The sequence below is a fragment of the Erithacus rubecula genome (assembly GCF_903797595.1).
Source record: "Erithacus rubecula genome assembly, chromosome: 8".
Classification (NCBI taxonomy): Eukaryota; Metazoa; Chordata; class Aves; order Passeriformes; family Muscicapidae; genus Erithacus; species Erithacus rubecula.
The window spans coordinates 34191987-34212131 of record NC_136659.1 but is presented as its reverse complement, the minus strand read 5'-3'; the positions used below and the strand labels follow the sequence as shown (position 1 = coordinate 34212131).

Sequence of the window (20145 nt, the reverse complement as noted above, 5' to 3'; positions counted from 1 at the left end):
TAGTGTCTGATCCCATCAAGATTCAGAATTCTTCCCTGGATGAATAAGGCAGTCTCTATAATTCTGATACATATTTTTGAGTCAAAACTAGGGAGTTATTTCCCCTAAAAGCACCTGTGGGAGGTGGGGACATGGAGTCAGCAGGAAAACAGATTCCTGTATAATTCAAGCCTTATGTGGAAAAAAAAACAAAACAGTGCATTAACTTTGAAATTGTCTAATACCACGGATTTATTTACTATAGAATTAATTACCTTGCTTGAAGCAATTAATTACCTTACGTGAAGTGGCACTCATTGACACATGATATTTTGCTTAATTCTCTACTGTGCATAAAAATGCAATATATTGTAATATAAATTGTAGCTGTTATTGCTTTAAACACCAGTTTAATCAAGCAGTTTGACAAATGTTGCAATAGACTGATTACCTTTTTTTGTCACTATTTTATGTTAGGATTTTGTCAATTTTACTATCAGTTTGTTTTCATTCTGAAATAGCAAATTGCCATCAGAAAAATACTTTTATCCTAATCCATGCAGTTTAAAAAATGTTTAATCCACCCTGGACATTGCCACATTAGGCATAGAACATAATTTGAGTTTAGATGCAATGAAAATTGCACACAAACACATGGGTCAAGAATCAGGGTTATGTTTGATTTGGTTCTCCTGTCTGTGTCCAGCATACCCTCTGCAGTTGCTGTAGCTCTGCTTGGGATAGATTTAAGGAGTGGAAAGAGTTTTTTAACCAAACTTCCCTAGTGAACTCCAAAAAGGCCAGCTAGTGAGAGAATTAAAGCAGTATTGAGCCAAACTGAAGCAAATGCTGGCACATAATTAACACAGCATTGTCAAAGAGAGCTCATGGTTTAATTTTAGTGGGGAAAATATGGTATCTCAGATACCATGATATGGGTGTTTGTTCACAGCCACTGTACCTGTCAACTATTATTATCCTGATGCTGCCGTGTTCCCTGAACTGTTTTGATTTCTTAACAAGAAGAGAATTTTCTCTGATGTGCCATCTGTAAGGCACCGTTTACCAAAGGAAAACTTTATCTCAAATTTTTAATAATTTTCTGTCAATTCCAATAAAATCAGATATATTTTTATAATACTTACAAAATAATAGCAAATGTGACTCACCACATGTGCCACTATTTCATTTGATATCCTTCTTCTCCCACTGACTTTTCTTTCCAGCTCAAAATGTAATTTAAATGTCAACTTGAACTAAAAAAGTTACATTCCTGGGGAGATTGTTGCTATCTCATACAATCTAAAATAATTATACTGCTTTCCACTACTTTACCTGTTTTCTTCTATTTTAGTCTCTCATTGTGAAGATTCTAAAATTAACAAATGGTGGAAGGGATGGAATAATGCACTTTTTGTTTGCATATAAGTGACAGGACAAGTCATAGAATTTTTGGGTTGGAAAGGACCTTAGAGTTCATCCTGCCTTGGACAGGGACAGCTCCCACAGTCCCAAATTGCTCCAAGTCTCATCCAACCTGACCTTGAACAATTCCAGGGATCAGGAGCAGACACAACTGCGGTGGAAAATTTGTGCAAGGGCCTCACCACTTAATTTCTTCGTAATATCTAATCTAAATGGACAAAAAGTACTGCAAATCAATGTGGACAGAGATATCCACACATGAAGTGCAGGTCTGCTTTGCTCTGCCCAGAGATCTTGTGCTTGGGAAATTGATTCAGCATGGTGAGAGTGTTTACACTTTTATATTTTGGGTTTACCTGGAGATTTTCAGGTTCTCCTAGGAAAATATCATTCCTACACAGAGATATTTGCTTTCTCTATTTTTTCGTTGAGGCAGCACCACAGGCATTGGATACAGGACTCACCAGGCTGGATTTTCCCTCTGGGACATGGCATAGGAGACTTCTCCAACCCACATAGTCAGGAAACAGTGATGGTAACCAACTGCCCTGCCCTAATGCCAGGCTTCAAATCCCTTCCCTCACTGCTGAATTTATACACATTTTTCAATTCCATGAAAACAACTCCATCCATAATGCCAGAGAGTTGTCACGATCTTTCTTTCCTAATGATCACTTTTTTTCTGAAATTCCTAAGAAGACTGCTGAATGTCATCCTCAACTCCCTGTAACATTGCACAACAGGCATGGGAAAGTTGGGAACACCAGTTTTGCTGATACCAGTTAGACGTCAGAAAGTTTAGTGCTGAGATTTATCCCTAATCTCTGTGGTTTTAGTTCCTTAATTCCAACACTCCTAGTGCTCCCCAGTTTGTGAGAATACACAATAAAGAATGAGAAAAACAGATCCTCTGTTTTTTCCAATCAAAGGGATAACTTGGACTGTTCCACTTCAGGAGAAAGGAGGGTTATGATATCAAGCAAATTGAGGACTCACCACTGTCTGATTTAGAAAAGATGGAGATGGTTTAGACTAAATCAAAATTAAAGGTTCAATATTTCAAAGACAGCAAAAGTACCATGAAATGTAGGAAGCAGGATCAGGTTCAAAATGAGCTCTGAACTCACCTGGAATTGCCATGGGAAACAGTTGCTGGAAAAGTCATCTGGAAGAATTCCTCCAAGCGAAGAGTTCTTGGTCAATCTGCCTGGGCCCTTCAACCAGTCTGAATGCAGAGTTTTCTTACAGACACAAAATGTTCACAGATTTCCAGGATCTTAATGGCATCTGCAGCAATGGATGAGACCTGCATCAAGAAATGTTCACCAGGAGATTTATACAATTATTTTCTAATGAAATTATTGAAAACAGGGGACTAGAGTCAAGCTCTGTATACTCATATTGACTTCAAGGGCTATTTGTACACCTGAAAACTCTCTCTTCCTTCCTTTTTCTGGAATTCTGTGCATCATGCACCACTGTCACCTAACTTTTGAAGCAAACAGGTGAGGACATTTTTAATGCTCAGCTTTGATTCTTCCCTGCAGTAAAACCCATCCTTTGAATAGAATGGGTGATGATCTTTCAGGAAAAAAAAAACCCAGGCTTTAGGATGCATTTTATTCCTCATTTTCTGACTCTTAATTTAATAAAGATAGCTATATCTAAGGTGTTTGGGTTCTGCCAAAAAGGCAGGTCTCCTGCAGCCCCTGTATATTCCAGAGATTTGTTAGGGTTGCTCTGCTCTACAGACAGATGAAGAGCACATCAGACTGCCTGTATTTACCTCTTAGAGGTGTTGGAGGCTGTAATTAATTACTGTTTGTAGAAGCCATTGAGATTGTTAGAAAAAGGCACTCTAGAGCGAGTGGTGTTATAAATTATTACACTTGAAAACGTTCAAACTCTTCAGCCTTCCACTGCTCGCCTTCACACAAACTTGAAGCATTTCCCTTTCTCCTCCTGGAATAAAATTTGCCCTCTTGACATGCACAAACCATTAGAGAGGCTGTGCTTACAAGCACCTAACAGTATTTTATCAAGTTTATTTTGACTTTGACTTTTAATCAACATGATGATGATTGAAAAAGCCAGTCCAACATTTCACTAAAAAGGAATATTAAAAGTGCATTGATTGTGTCTGCAAAGATATGCAATTAAAAAGTATAAGTGCTGTTATTTAACACTTGACTTTACTTATTTTGAACTCTTGTGGCCCTGTTGTGTACATGGTTAAATGTGCAATGCTGTGTGTTTCAAGTAACTTGGCTGTAAGCAATTTTATATTTTAATGAAAATAATTACAGTTTGAGTAATATGAAGTGTATCTGAAGTATAACCCCTGATGCTACTTCCCCAGAATTAGCTGTGATATAAATTATTATGATTTATTACGGTGACTCTCTGCTTTATGTGTTTATAGGGGATCCTGGCTAGCAATGATGATTCTTAACCAACAAAGAATTGCATTTCAAAAGCAATTTTTTCTTGGATCTCATCTGTAATTCTTCCCCAAAAGTGATATGATTTAACTGTGCTGCAGTATGTGCTATTGCAAAGATGGCATTATTGTGCTGTCATTTTGACAGCTTACTTTAATTTACACCATTTAATGGGTGAATGCATTTTTTAAAAATCTGGTGTTATTCTTTCTTAATATACCATATGCCATCGATCCCACATGCACTTCTTTGCATAAGCACACCAAGTTACAGAGTGGTATAAAGCAACCTATGTGTCATGTACAACCTCTCCTTTGAGTGACACATCAGAAGCTCAGGTCCTCTCTGTTCTTCAAGGATTCTGTGGATCCTGTGACATTTCTGAGCCTGGAGCTGAAATATGTTACACGATACGTGATGTCCCCACTGGCATCTGTCCACCTCAGAGATGGGCACTTTTCAGATACATGGTACAAAAATAAAATTCTGAAAGTCATTTGCCTTGCTAAAAGCAGTAATATAGAAAGTGCAAAGATTGTTGTAATTACATTTCTGCAAAGGCCAGTATCTGCAGCAGCTGGTTTCAATTCCAACCACTATTTTAAACTATTTGGTCAAACAAAATCTCTTCCAGCTCCTGACACATTTTGCCAGCTAATGGTGACTGCTCATCAGCACGGGCAAAGGTTGGACAATCATTCCCTTTGTCTTCTTTTGGTGAGGGCAGCCTGATCATTCCTCTCTCTGGGGAATTTAAGGGTCACCTGCAGAGGACACAGAGGACACAGAGGTTTGATCCAGTCCTGCCCACACCTTTTCTATGAATGCACACCTCAGCTCAGCAAACATCAGCTCAGTAGAGCTTTCCCATCCAGGCTCCTTTACTTAACCTTCCTAAAGGATTCAGATTCTCAGTCTCCCAAGGACAGGCTGGACAGGGCTTGGAGCAGCCTGGTCTGGTGGGAAGGAGTCCCTGCCCTTGCAGGGTTTGGAACAAGGTGAGCTTTAACTTCCCTTCCAACCCAAAGCACTCTGATTATACAATTCTACCCATGTAACAGACAGCTCAGAGGATGCCACTGAGAGCAATCCCTCCTCCTCAGGATGATCTGTCCCCCTGGGTTCACATACTCTGTGAAAGCATCTCCACAACTCCAGGTCACCCCTGGCTTTTCTCTGCCTTGCTTGGTCCTGTCCACACAAAACCTTCTGCAGGCTCACTCAGCAGAGCCTGCACTCCTGGCCCAGCAATAATCTCTGAAGGCTTCAGAAAATCTGCTCTGGGACGTTATCTCACTAGAGGAAAATTTCATTTGGGAAGCAGCCCAATTTAAGAAAACAATTTCATGACAGCGTGGAAAGCAAGCTGATGATACTCCAAAAACTTAACTTTATTTGGTAGACTTTTGTCCACTTTCCAAGGGCACCCAAGAGTTAAATAATTTAGAACTATAACAAAAACAACAAAAAAGAAGATATTCCAGTCATTCCATTTTCCTGTTACAAATATTATTTTTGGACAGAAATGCTGCAAATAAAAGTGCAAGACGAGCTAAAGATTTTAAGCAAGAGGTATCCAAGGTTGAAAAGGATTTTGTTGACATGAACTGAAGAAATACAACATACCTTTATACTTACTTAGCTCTTTGATGTTATACATGATACCTACTATGGCATTACAACCAACTGTACCTGTCATAAAAATACAGAGATTCCATGTGGAATGAACCTGCAGTGAATTAATGCCTCTGTCAAGGTGTATCCTGAAATGTATTATGCCATCCTTGCTTCAAATCCCAGTTTACATATTCCCTGCAACTCCCATGACCAGGGATCTTAAAACATGCCAGCAAAAACAGGAAACAGTTCATTTTAAATTCTATCCCACAGTAGATTAACAGTAGATTTGGAATGAGAAATTGCATGAAATATTTAGAAAATTGTGTGCTTTTTAACAAATGTTAGCTATTGCAAAAAAGTATATAATTATCTTTTTTTTTTTTTTTTCCATTTTAATTTAAGACAGTGAGGTTTGGATTTGGAGCACAAGTCTGATGAGGAGTGGCTGAGGGAGTTGGGGTTCTTTAGGCTGCAGAAAAGGAGACTTGGGGTTCATTAATAACTACAATTCTGTGAAAGAAGGTTTTGGTGAGGTGTAATCATTTTTCTCTTCAAGGTGTCAAGGGACAGGAAAAAACAGCCTCAAACTGCACCAGGTGAGGCTTAGGTTAAGCATTAGAAAAATGTTTTTCAAGGGAATGGTGAAAAAGTATTGGAAGTGATGGAATCACTGTCCTTGGAGTTTTCAAAAATAATGTGGATACTGCACTAGGGGAAAGGGTTTATGGTGGTGGTGCTGGGTTGATGGTTGGACTTAAAAGTCTTTTCCAGTCTTAATATTCCATGATTTCACCTGTGTCTCACTTTTAAAAAGCTGCTGGGAATTTTATATGCCCAGAAATGAGGCATTTGTACATAACAGAGCAACAGATGCTGACAACTGACACACACTTCCTGCACCTACTGAAAATTACCAACATCTTAAATTATCTCCAGGTGCTATGAAAAAGCTGCAGACCACTGAAAAGCAAGTCAGCAAACTGACATAAATGAGATTTCTTGGGGTTTTTATGCATTATCTTGAGTGGCCACTTCAGACAGAGAAATATCAGAGTGAAACAGTAAAGAAAATGCAGCCAATGCTATGTGTTAGGAAGGGAATTTCATTTATAAGATGCTTTTTTGCTCATTTACTGTTTGCAGAAGACATCTCTGAGATAGGATTTGCACTGTACTTTGCTGCAGGAGTAGAGAAATTAAATATTTTAAATCTCTAGCAGAAATCCTGCAGAGTAGAAGTGGCAATGAACACCAACTCACTCCCCCTCCAGTACCAAAGAGCAGATGAGAAATTTTGCAAGTTGCACCCATGGCCCCTTGACCTGTGTGATACTGGATAACCCTCTGCAGTGTCAAGCAATGGATCATCTTACCTGCTTAAGATTTCCTTATGTGCTTGGAAAGGACACATCCCATGTCTGAGACAGAATTCCTGTCCTGCTTCACCTATGGAAAAAAATTATAACAAAGCAGAACCTACAAACAAACGCCACAAAAAAAATAAAAACCAAAAAAAAAAAAAAAAAAACAAAAAAAACAACAAAAAAAAAAAACAAAAATAAAAAAAAAAAAAAAAAATAAAAAAAAAAACAGCTGAACAAATAAAACCAAAAACAGTACAAGGAGAAACCTTACAGAAAATTGAACTCAACCCCCAAAATATTACCCAAACCAGCCTTGACAAATCACATGTCTTGTTACATCCACCCCTCTTTCAGGGTAGAAATGGAGCTCTGGAAAAGTGCAGCAGAACTGAGAGGCCCTGATGGAAAGGAGAGTTTCTGGACACTGAGAAAAGCATTGTAGCAGATTGGTGCTGTATCATATTTGTCTCTGATGGATTTAGTTGGTCAGCCCTCTTCCTCCTTCCATGCAACACATGCACACTGATCTGCAGCACACACATATGGTCACCAGCATAGAGGCAGCAAATGCCAGATCAGATAGAGAAAGAATAAATTTAAGAGATCATAGATGTCTTTTCATAATAGTATATATCCAATACTGTCACTAAAGTGTCCAAAGACAATATGAACACTTTTCTCCTCTTTTATGTGATAGTAAGTAAATAATTTCACTTCAACATAGTAATGGCTTTGCTACATTGTTAAAAGGTGTATTAAAAAGGCAAAACAACTTTCATTTTGAATCTCTAAGGGGAACCATTGCCCCAGTGAATATTAGTCAAAAAGGTTCTTTCCTGCCATGAGGTCATGAAAAGGTGAAACCTTTTCAGGGGGATGGAGGACAGGGATGTTGTTGGTGCAACACATCCTGGCTGTCACACAGAGGGGCAGATGGAGACCTTGTGAAATCAGCTCTGTGTCACCTCTAGTGCTGTGTCCAGCCCCCTCTTTGTGGTTTCAAACACAGCTTTATGTATCTGCAAAAACTCTCTCACAGAAGCATTTTCTTCAAAGAGATGCTGGGATTTGTATAATCAGATAATGCTGCAACCCTGCCTAACGTGACACATGAAGGAAGAGGAAACTTCCCTAAAAACATTCCAAACTCCTCTTTGTGCCACCCACTCGTGCTCTGAAGGGCAGAGCTGTGGCTCTCACAGGGCTGGAGCCTGGGCAGGAATCACCCCAGCAGCCACTGCCAGGCTGCCCAAGGCAGGGCAGGATTTCCCCCAACACTCCCAGAGCATTTTTGGGTGTTCATCACAATAAAAAACTGGCCACAAGATTTAAAATCAAAGGCACTGAGTTACAAACCCTGCTGAAAATCTGGCACTTTGCTGAAGTGTCAAAATACTTCTGGTCAAAATATGGCCATAATCACTCAAATGTACAATTGGTTTTCATAATCAGCAGTATTTACTCACATAAATGGTTTTAATGACTCTGGTCACAGGAAATACTGATTTTGTGGAAGGACTTCTAAGACCTAGGAGCCAACCATGGCATAAATATTGCAAAGACAGAGCTATCCACTGTATCACTGCAGCTTCTGTGGATTCAAAACCAGAGTCAGTGTTAGTTCTGCAAATACTTCTGCATCACCTCATCAGTGTGTGGGAGCAAGAGGTAGACTTGTATCCCTTGAAAAATATGCAGAAGCAAAGAGATGGTAGAGAGAAAGATGGAGATTTTATTTTAGATGATCTTTAAGGTCCTTCCCAACTCAAAACTTTCTCTGATGGGAATGCATTTGTGAAGAACAAAACAGTGACACGGTGCCTGAGAAAGGATAAACAAATTATTGCTCTGTGAGTTTTGCTTTTGTTCAGCCTCGAAAAAAGAGTCACCCAGTTGAGATACGCAACATCTGAATTTTAAAAGGAGTGCTCTGGGATGATGGTCCCTCATTAAGGGATCAGCTCTATAATTAATCAGCAAATGGGCCAGGGTGCACCATCAGCTGATGACAAATATATTTCAAGTCGAACTTCTGCTCCAGCATATTTGTAAAGGGTTTTATTTTCAAACAGGGTCTTGGGTCAGACCAGACATAGCAGTCTTACAATATTTTCTTAAAGTATTGCCCAGCCTTGGAAATACAGCTGAACGTCTTGGATTCTTCTCATAAAGTGAAAAGGGCCATGTGTCTTGTAAAGACAAGCCCCAAGGGAACTGAGGTAAAGTATTTTTGTAGCCTTAACACAAATTTTCCTTGTGTTTATGACTTCATTATTTTAGTGGGTGTGTTATTTCAGTGGGTTTTTCAGCTACTTATTTTCTATCTTCTTTATGGTTCTATTTTTTTTTTCTGTCTACTTTAAATAAGGAAAATGGACTCAACAGATGATGCAGAGGTCTTTATAGCAGAGCTACTGGTTTTCATTCCTGTTTCCTGAACCTCGAAGAATCATGTGCTTAAGATGTTCAAGGAATATTTTTGTAACATAATATTAAAGTTACTGTTGGTGTCTGGTCAGTGTAAAAGCTCCCCATATGAGCAGAGGTGAAAATTTTAGGCATCTATCTTCTGTTAAGTGTAGTGAAAGAGTTAAGACAAAATGAATTAAGGGAACACAACCGACAAGAGAAAAATTGTTTCTGATTAGCAGGAAAACCCAGGATTAGGATGTGGTTACTCTGTAATTGCAAAATCTGATCTTCAGTAATATCTGGCAGGGTTGTAGGGAAAAAAAAGCAGTGTAAGGACTGAAAACTAATACTAAGCTCATTTAAGGTGAATTAATGCAAAATACTGGTCTCCATACCTATGGAATTGCCCCCTACATTGGGAAATTTGTCCCTATTTCTGCAAAAATCTGCTGGCATTGGTGGGACAGATGTGGTGGAGCACATCTGTCTGGCCTGGGGAGAGTGGCTTTCCCAAAAATTTCTGCTCATATGCCCTTTTTTCTGGGTGCAGCTTCAGCCAAAATTCAGAGGCAGCAGCTATTGATCAAGCAGAGCTGAACCAATGACCCATCCAAATTGTTGGGTTATTAATTATCACTTCTACTTTACCCAATGTCAACTCACTTGCCATATCTGCTTTACTGGTGGCTTGTTTGCCTAATTAACAGTAATTTGCATTTTAACTGAGCCTGTAAGTTCCCTGTAAAATCTGTGCTTGGGGATTCCAGTGATCACCAAATTGCTGGTCAAAGTTTTGATAAGAAGTAATGCTTGAGTAAATCCTACAAGCCATCACCCTAAGGCAAAGTAATCTCATGGCAGGGGTGGCTGAGTAAAATAATAGGAAGCATGGAGCTTTTCTCAAACCTAGAGCCAAATCTTTAACATGACATGAAGTTCTCATTTTTCCTCATTTTTTTCTTTCTTTTTTAATTTGTCATAGACTTTTGGTCTGTGCCAGGAAAAAAAAAAAATAATAAATCAAGACAAAAGTCTGTTCTTGGATTTATGACATGAGAAAATCCAGGAAGGAAAGGAGACCTCATGAGAAAGCCTGTTTTCACTACATTTTTACATGGCTTTCAAAGTCTATGCAGAGACAAAAAAAAAAAAAAAGGTACAAAAGCTAAAAAACCAAAAAACATGAGGAGTCACTTTCATTACCTAGTTAAAAGAAGTGGTATCATGTATTAGAACCTGGGAGAATCCTGAAATTCCAGTCCATGACATGCAGTTTGCATTTTCAGCAAGAACCTGTGAACATTGAGTTGTGCAGTGCTCAGCTCCTCTAGCTGGAGGTATCTCAAACACTCTCTTAATTTAATTCAAATATAATAAAAATATGGTGGAGAGGTAAAAGTACCTACTAGAGGCATAGGAAATGTTCAAGGCAAGTGAAGAAGTGAGATCAAAGGGGAGCAGATAAGTAAGTTGCTGTAGTTTATGTTTTCCTGTTTCAAAAATTGAAAAATGGAAGAAAAAGATAAATGTAATAGATTTAATACATAAAAGAGTTTGATATGAAACACAAATACATGACTGACTCAACTCAAGACAGACTTGAGTGAGGAATACTGCCTTATGGATTATCTTAAGGGGAAACCAATGTCTCTTCTTCCCCACTCCAAAAAAAAATGCAACATAACTGCTGCTCACTGTGCTCTAACAATCTACCCAAGGGTTAAAATATTGATCCTTACCTACAATATAATGCAGCTTGACATGTTTCATCAAGCATGTCCTTCTCACTCCAGTTCCAGAACACTTCTCTGAAAAATAAAAACAGTAAAAAAGACCCCTAAGATTTCTACTAACATGTAAAATATATTTAAATAAACCAAAATAGCAGAGAGAAAAACTGTGTTGTAGCACAACAGATAATTTAACACCAAACTTTAAACAAATAGTGCCATTTGCTTTTGTAGCAGCAAAAAGAGTTTATTATTTCACTATTTCATCTCACCTTGTGTCATTAAAATATAGGACACAAGTAGTAAAACACAAAGTAAATATGCACATATCTTTACACCATGTAGGGCAGCTATAAATCTTACTCTTTGATAACAGCTGTACTATAGCAATCATTTGAGTAGTGCAGCTGCCACAACAATATCAAATTTTATAGTTAAAAAGCAGTCAAAACTTTAATGGTACAGTGGAGGTAGATATATATTGTGCTATAAATAAACATTATCTAATGAAGAAATGAAACATGTTTATTTTTCCTTGACATATCGTTCAAAATCATATATCTCTGCTGCTGCAAGCTGCTATAATAGCAGCCATTATACTTCAGCATGTACAACAACAAGGTCTGTACTTGGGCTAATTACTCTGGATTTAAATGAGGGATGGGAGAACTTCAGACAGCGTGGCCTTGCAAGCAGGGCTTTCATTTCAGCAGAGCAGTATCTTAAAATGTTATCAGAGCTAACATGTGCTGGCAGAGGTTCTGAAGCAGTTGGGAATGCAGTGAGAAATGAGTGGGTTTTCCCCTCAGAGGATGACTTCTGCTGTGCTGGTGTGACAGGGTGTAATCGATCTGGGGAGCAGGGACCATGAGAACTGATGTGCTGCTTCAGTCACTGCCACATTACTCAAATATGAGAAACCTCTGAAAGGGTTCCAGGAAGCACATGGCTAGCACAGGCAGCCTCATCTCCCTCCCCAAGGTAGTAATGTGACTAAAATGTGGTTTCTGTGAATTTACTGAGGTTTCTGCTGTGCTCACATTCAGCCCAGGGATGCACTGATGGTACCTGTGGAGACATTCATCTGCCTCCTGCACAGACTGATAGAGGGCATGGGAATGATTTTAAACATGTTAGAAACATCTGATATTAAACAATTTTGAGAACACAGCTTGTTGTGCTATGTAAGGGAAGTCCACAAAACATTGTCTAATGTTCAGGTGTGTGTTTCTGCAGGAATTTTCTCTTGAGTCAAGAGTGAACTTCTGAAAGACATCTCCCAGTCCCTGCTGCCCATCCCACTGCAAAAAAAAACAACACTTGCTGGGTGCCCTTGGAATGGCACTGGTGCAAACCCAAAGCAGTGCCAGGGACTCAGTGCCAGGGACCACACCAGTCTCAGTCCAAGGCTAGCCCCAAAAAACAAATGTGGCTGATTTGAGGCACTCAGCATCAGCTCCATCTCCACTGCTCACTAGGATCATTAAGGCTGGGAAAGACCTCTAAGGTCACCAAGTCCAAAACTGAAACTCTGCAGATGCACTACAAGCAAAGATGTGGCCTCAGACTACCAAATAAAAGACCAAAGTCAACAACTACAGTATGTGTCAAGAGGAGAAAGAGAGAACTGGGGATGACAAAAAAATATCCTAGGTTCCTGCAGCACCAGGGAAGCTGACAAGAAAAATTCATGAGCTCCATTCCCTTAAAAATCCTCCTTAGGAAGCTCTGATTCCCCTCTTCACATCATGAAATTCTCCCTGCCAGAAGGGAGATTACCATCTTGCCTGGAGTTTGCCTCCTGTTCAGTGTGGGTTTCTCTGAAGGTGACACATGGACACCCTGGTGGGAATTGCTGCAACCCGGGGGAGCAGATCCATTGGAGAGCAAATCCCTGACAAACAGCTTATTACAGTTAAACTTTGTGCATGCCCACCATCAGAGATCCTCAGGGTGCTTTTGCTTGCCATCAGCAGAGCATTTATCCAAAAAACCCCATGAGATGCTATAAAATAAACCCAACAGCTGTTAGCAGAATTTGACAAATCCTAGATACCTTTTTGTCACATTGCAACCTATACAATTTACTCCATGTTTACAAACAAATTGCTGCAGAAAAATATTAAGTCCTGGCATTTAGAGAAGCTCTAGAAATTACTCACTCCCCTGGAATTCTGCATGACAAATTAAGACTACACTGCTACTCCTAATAAATGTAGCTAGAGCAAAGTTTCATAAACATTCTTGAGATTTCTTCTGTAACAGCTTTATTTTGGCTCCCCACTTTTCCTGCTTAAACAAATGGTAAGGTTGGCTGATATTGTCAAAATACAGCACTTCTCATGAACCAGGAGTCATTTATTAATGTAATTTATTGAGCCAGCATTGTAAAACATAAAATCATATTTTTACTGCACGACTCACACACACTAAACAAACAAACAAAAAACAGCAAAAAATCCCCTCCTTGTTACCCCAAGCTAAGAATATTTTCTTTTAAAAGTCAAATTATTGCAACTGTGGATCTGTAAGATTATGTGTTTCCAGAGCTGGCCTTTCAGAGGCCAACAGGGTAAGTGTTAATGAACCGTGCAATGTTGGGTAAGAGCAGAACAGATGTTTGCACAGCCATCAGGTAGACCTTTGTTTATATAAATGCACCACAGCAGATAATACCTAATACCTTTCTCATGGCTTAAAATAACCTTCCCACTAAAAATACAAACAGCCTTTTCCCCAGTTGTGAGCATGCTTAAAATCTAATTAATACACAGCCGACTGCAGACCCACCAAACTGCTCAGGCAGGGTCGAACCTGTCACCCAGCATCACCTCTTTCATGACACAGTCTTAATCTCCTCCTTTGTCCTTACATTACGGTTTTTTTGCTCTAAAGGTTTCTGCACTAAAAAAAAAGTGGGGAGGTGAAGCCACAGTTCAATTCAATTTATTTTTATATTGCCTCTCATACAAAGTCTTTCAAAACTCTTTATAGTGAGAGATAAAATAATCATATAATGCTTGCAGAAATTCAGCGCTTTGAGTTTTACACTCAGGGTAAAAGCTACGTAAAAAGAAAGTAAAATTAAGTAAATTTAGAGACAGAGGATTAATAAATACATGTTCCTGCACTGTGGGAGAAGAGGGAAGCACATCCCTGTTCTGGTGCTTTTGTAGCCCTTCCTTTAGTTTGGAGGGTGCCAACATAAAGGGAATGTTGGAGAGGGTGAGAAGGACATCACTCAAAGGAGGCTCTTCCAGCTGTGTGGGGCACAGAAACATCAGCCAGTTGTTTTCCTTCATATGGAAAACCCTGTTCCCATTCACAAAAGGAGAGAACTTTAGCCTATCCTGAGAAAGAAATGAGAAAATGCACCAAGTCACCCACACTCATCATCTGACAAACACAACACAGCAGTAGCCCCACAACCAGGGAGAGAAGGTTTTTTCCAAAAGATGATTGAAAAAAGCAAAAAATTACTTATGGCAACACCATTATTCATTTAAATTATTTATAAACGCTCAGTGTTCAAGAACATTACCCCATAAGTAACACAATTATTCATAAGGATAGCCCTGGAAGCAGGTACACACCACACCCTGGCAGATCGACACAATCAGGAGTCATTGTGAGGACTTTGTTTACCCTGCTATACCCATCAGATCTAGGAAACAAGCATCAAAAAAAAACTGTCTCATGGGCTCCCAAAGTAACTTTACCCCATACCTAAACAAAACCTGAATACAAGCACCTTCACCCAGTTTATTCAGTCTAACCTCAAGCAGCAAAGGAGAAAAATTCTCCTGAAAGCACACTGATAATTAAAGAGAGCATGTAATAAATTCTGTGATACAGTCCTATATTGTCATTGTAAAAGTTTACTACATCTTCGAGGTCCATTGATTCAGAAGCCCACACATAAAGAAGCCTGGTAAAAGAGCATCTAAGAAAATATTTGGGCAAGAGCTAATATTTCTTCCCACCTGTCTTCATGCCCACACCACTCAACACAAGCCACATCTTTATAACACACAGTAAGAAAACACAATATATAGTAACTCATTTTCTGACCTTTTAATATTTCTGCCATTGATTGTCAGAAGTGAGGACGGCTCTCTATCCTAAGGTGATGGATTATTTAATTAACTATTGACCTTTTCAGTATCAGATGTTGACAATGAATGTGCTCCTGTGTAAGCTGCCTCCTCTGGATGCTGTTCAGTTCTCCACTGCACGTGGATTTGTCTCACATTTTGGTTTTAAGCGTAACATTTCTATTATCTTAATCCAAAAACAACTCAAAGTCCTGTATTTAATGATGAATACTTTTATGATCTACTGCTTTGAGTTTTCTTTTGAACTGTGCTTCTAGCAGAATTTATGTGAATGTTAACAGAATTGCATCTTTCATAGATAAAATCATTCCTACTGCTTACCTATGACTTAGGTTCCTGGCATGCTTTCAGGACAACTTCTGCACCAGGAGGCAAAGAAGCCAACTCAGAAAGGAGAAATTGTTCATCATCTGTGCACACGGGTCAAGAGATGTCCCAGACTGAAAATTGTGGCAGTCATTTGATATTATGCTTTGCCTTTGGGCCCAGCAAAGACTCCAGCCAGGAACATGATGACATTTACACTGAGCACCTTTAAAAAAAAAGCATTTCACTACTTTCCCACAAGACATGCAACGACAAGCTTTGTTTACACACAGGCAAATTGACTTAAGGCTTTTTCTCCCCCAAAATAAAGAGAAAGGATCCAGATCCTCATCCTGGAGACCTGGGATTCCAGTGCTCTGTTCTCAGCAATTACATATTCAGCTACAATCTTTTTATAAGCAAACAAGGTATTTTCCTCCACGAGCTTGTTGTTGGAACGAAACACTGAACAAATGATCCATGCCTCCAGGTTGTCAGAGAGATTTACATGTGACTACACAGCAGTTTGGGTATTCCACTGTGATTTCTCTCCAGGACTGAGAGAGCTGATTAATCTATCATATTCCTGGTAGAAACCATCCAGCATTTCTACAGGAAAAAAAGTTCCAAGCCTGGCACACCTTTGTAATAAATACTCTCTTCTGATTTAATCTGTTCACTTAGAAAATACATATTTGCCAAAGCAGGCACCAGAGAGAAGTCCTGGGGTTTTTTCTGTTTGTTTGGTTTTTTGCTAAACAGGTAATATTTTTTCAAGGTGTTCCATTTCCTTAATTATTTTGGTAACTATATAATCATAAAACCCCTTCATAGGAATGATTCCACCATGCATCCCCGCACCAACAAATAACAATTAACAAATTTCTAGGAGGTCTGTTTACAACAAATCATGTGCTTGTTATTTTATTTATTTTATAATCATTTTTTTTTTTCTGTGAAATCAGCAGCACACGTGGCATCAAATGTTCCTGCAGCTGATGGATTTGGTAAAAGGAGCTTTCCTTTCTCATCAATCAGCCTTCTGTACAACCCAGGAGAAACCCCTACATATGTCATGGATACACCCAGATAGCGGAGCTATAGGTCTGATTTTTTGTGATGTTAATGCAATATTATGATAGATATCTATTAGAGGGGAGAGCAGAGCAGCAGGCAGACTGCAGCTCCTCTGACAGCGGCTGCTCTTTCTTTGTCAGTGTCAATCCGCGGCGGAATCGCGGGGAATGAGCGAATGTGACAGGAGAGGACCGCTCCAATTATGGATGAAGGGATACTATCTACTCCCACTGGCTGATGTGATTTATTCGACGGCCCTTCTGCATTTATAGAGCAGCAGATTGTAGCTGCTTATGAAGTGACAAATAGTGCTCAATGACATTGACTGACTTGTCTGATCAATTTAGCTCGTCTGAAAAGTAGCCGCGAATCGCTGTCCTCGTTGAGTGACGGCACCAGCGGTCCTGGCTCAACCCCACCAACGTGAAATCTCAAATGCCATTAGAAAAACTATTAAAGAGGACTCCTTTTAATCAAACAGCATGACAGTTTCATACAAAGAATGAGAAATGGAAACCTTTCCCACAGCTTTGCTTTGAAACACACCTCGCTTAAAGAATGTTTTGCTTTTGAGACCGTGTCAGGAGAGCATTTTTATTATTTTATAAGTTCCTGAATATTTGATACATTTTGGTGGAGGAGTAATGTATCTGACAGAGGGGAAACAAGTGAAGTTTTCTTGCAAGAGCAAACAAAGCAACTTTTCATGTATTCTAGAAAAGTTGCCAACTGTCCCGATTTTACCGAGCCTTAAGTTGTTAGAATAATTTTTAAATTCAGTGCTCCTGGAATCTGGTGATGATGTAATCCAGCTTTTTTATTAAAATAAAGAAGAAAAAGGAAAAAAAAAAATCTGTGGTCTTGTGGCCAGAGAGCAACTTAAAAATGTGACTTTTGTCAACGCAGTACAACCAAAATCCAAAATAAAATTGGAAGCCAACTTACAAATGCTGAAGGGTTTTTGTGGATTCTGAGAAGTAACCTTAGGACGACTGGAGCCTGACAGGACGTTTTCACACTTGGGTTTGACAGCACAGGAATTTCTTAGAAGTCTGGCTCATTTTGATAGAGCTGTTGCGTTAATACCCAAATATTGAAAACTCTCAGTGGCTGGAAGCCCTCCTGGCAGAGAGAGTTGTTAAATGGGAAGAGGTGGCTGAGCCAGGCTCTTGGGTGCCATAGAATTCCCACTGCTTTCCTGAGCCTCAGCACAGCCCTTCTAGAAACACTGGAATTGCATGATAAGGGGCCATTTGGCATAAGCAAAGGCCTCAAAATAATTCCTTTAAACAAACACTGAATTAAAAACCATTGAGAAGCTTTGAACAATTGTATTTTATCTAGCATTAGATTAGTATTTTTATAAAGTCATAATGTCACGTCACACCTTATAAATAACACTTATGATATTTCTTATATGAAGCAGGCACAGAAGTTGCCTGTGAATGGTAATTCCGTGTATAAATATATACAAACTTGTGAGGGAGTCTACACACACATATCAATATATATATGGCCATAGCACGAATAAATCAATGTCTGCATGTGGGGGGTGCCTGTGAGCCCTTCATTATATATTACAATATTAAACTGTTATCCATGCACAAGTATATTTATGTATATATTTCAATTTATTAGAGCTAGGCAGGCCTTTACAGACTTAATAAAGAGCACCAGCATTATAAGCCAAGAACCATTTTTCCCTTTCCCTGTATTATTCAAATTTATTAAACAATATTTCACATTTGTTTGACACAATGTCAAACTCGGGACTCCTAAAGAACTGCTGCAGCTTTGGAACTGTTATGCTTTCTTGGACTTTAATCATTTTTGGCAAGGCTCCATTTCCTGTCAGAAAGTGAAACAGCTTAGGAATGTCATTTTCACGAAAGAAAACAGAGAGAATCCGAGAGGAAGTTCTCCTCCACTCCAGAGCCCCTAAGATACTCAAACACACTCGCAGGAGGGCTGGAATACATCAAACATTAGCAGAGGGAAAAGGACACACTTTTCCCACATTAAAATACATGGATAAAGTTGAACTTTTGCTAAAAATAGTTCCCATGACTAATCCTATTAAGTTTTTAAAAAATTGGGCTGTATCTCCCTTGAAGTCAAATTGTTTTTTAACTTCAGGATGACATTAGAAAAAGACTCTAAAGTGCCTTTGCTTAAGTCAAAGTCCCTGGAAGATTATTTTTTCTTTTCTGCCCTTTTCTTTTTTTTTAAGTGAGATATGAAAAATGAGGACAGGAGCATGGATCACTCTTCTAAAAGGGCAATTTACCTATTGAAGAGGTGAGGAGGATCAGTCTCTCCCAGATCATCGCTGGTGATTTACTGTTTAAAAGAGGCTCCCTACAGAGGGAAGAGGTTCAAGGGAGCAGACACAGACTAACCCTTCCCTGAGCCAGCTCAGTGCCTGCAGGAGCAGAGCACAGCCATAGAAGAAGAGATGAGGAAGCCCTGAGACAGATTTGGGCAAGAATCACCTCTTTTCTTTGATCAGAAGGCTGGTTATGTAAAAACCACCTTGACTGCTTGTTGTGATGGGGAAACAAGTAATGGCCAGATGGATTTTGAGAACACAACCCACACCCCAGCAGGAAAAACACAGCACCAGGAAAGTTAGCAGTTCCCACTGCATCGTGGCCACGTTGGCAGTAAATAGAACTAAGGACTTCTGACAACCACCAGATCCCTGTACAATTTATGAATCCTATTTGGAGCTCATCTGAGTGCTTTTCTAGCAAACCAAACACTTCCCAAGGTTTACTCCATCCTTGTTTGTCCTAACATCCCAGACAGAAATCCCAAGGTATGGTAATACCACAGTTGTTTCAGTGGGAAAGCAGAAGGAAGTTGGCTTCAGGGGAGGGTGAGAATCCCTTCCTAAAGGAAAAGCCATTTGCAACAGGATGCTGAGATAAAAAGGATGTTTATCTCCTTCAAGGAATTTGACCTAAATCCAAACAACACTCATACACAACAAGGAAAGTCAGGTAGGTTTATCTATCACATTTTCCCTAGAATTGGATTAAACACCAAGTGGTGGGATTTAAGGAGCTTTGCAAATGTCTTAGCCCTGACTTCTTTGGTTGCAATATGTGTTTAAACCTGAGTGTTACAAACCCCAGTGGGGCACAGGCTGCCCTGGAGGCCATATCAGTGAGGCCAAGCTGGGAGGACATCTCAGAACTGTGATCCACAGGATCCAAGCACAGGAAAAGAGCATCCAGCTGGCAAAAGCTGAGCAGAGTATGATGTGTTCAAGGAAAAGACAAAATCCTAAAGGGAAAAAATATGGCATATACTTGGGCTTGAAAAGCATGTATACTTCTAACTCAGCCACAAGATCAGGAATTGGTATTAATGAAATTAGAAGGATGTTGGAGAAGGAAAAATAAAATGCAAATAAATTAATAACTCCCTTAGCAATAAATTTGCACTTTCTGCGGTTTGCTGTTTTGGTTTTTTTTCCTATGGATAGACGAGCACAGAGCACAAGGGAATGAGGAATGGAAGGGTCACAGGAGTTGTCTGCTTCCATAAACCTTCACATCTCCCTGTTTGAATTAATTCTCCATCTACCTTCAGTTCAGCACTGAACAAGGAGAGGACACAACAGCATAAACCTCACTCAGGTTTGTACAGTCGAGGCACACAGGCATTCCAT

The 20145-nt window shown here is 39.4% G+C and overlaps 1 long non-coding RNA gene across 1 annotated transcript; it reads right to left on the bottom strand.

The window, feature by feature from the left end:
* Positions 1-6836: 6836 nt before the first annotated feature.
* LOC306804722 lies at positions 6837-15574 on the bottom strand. Its single transcript, XR_013774981.1, has 3 exons — positions 15408-15574; positions 10981-11049; positions 6837-6911 (listed from the first exon to the last, which is right to left on the bottom strand). It is a non-coding gene; the product is annotated as an uncharacterized lncRNA (long non-coding RNA).
* Between the last annotated feature and the right edge of the window lie 4571 nt (positions 15575-20145).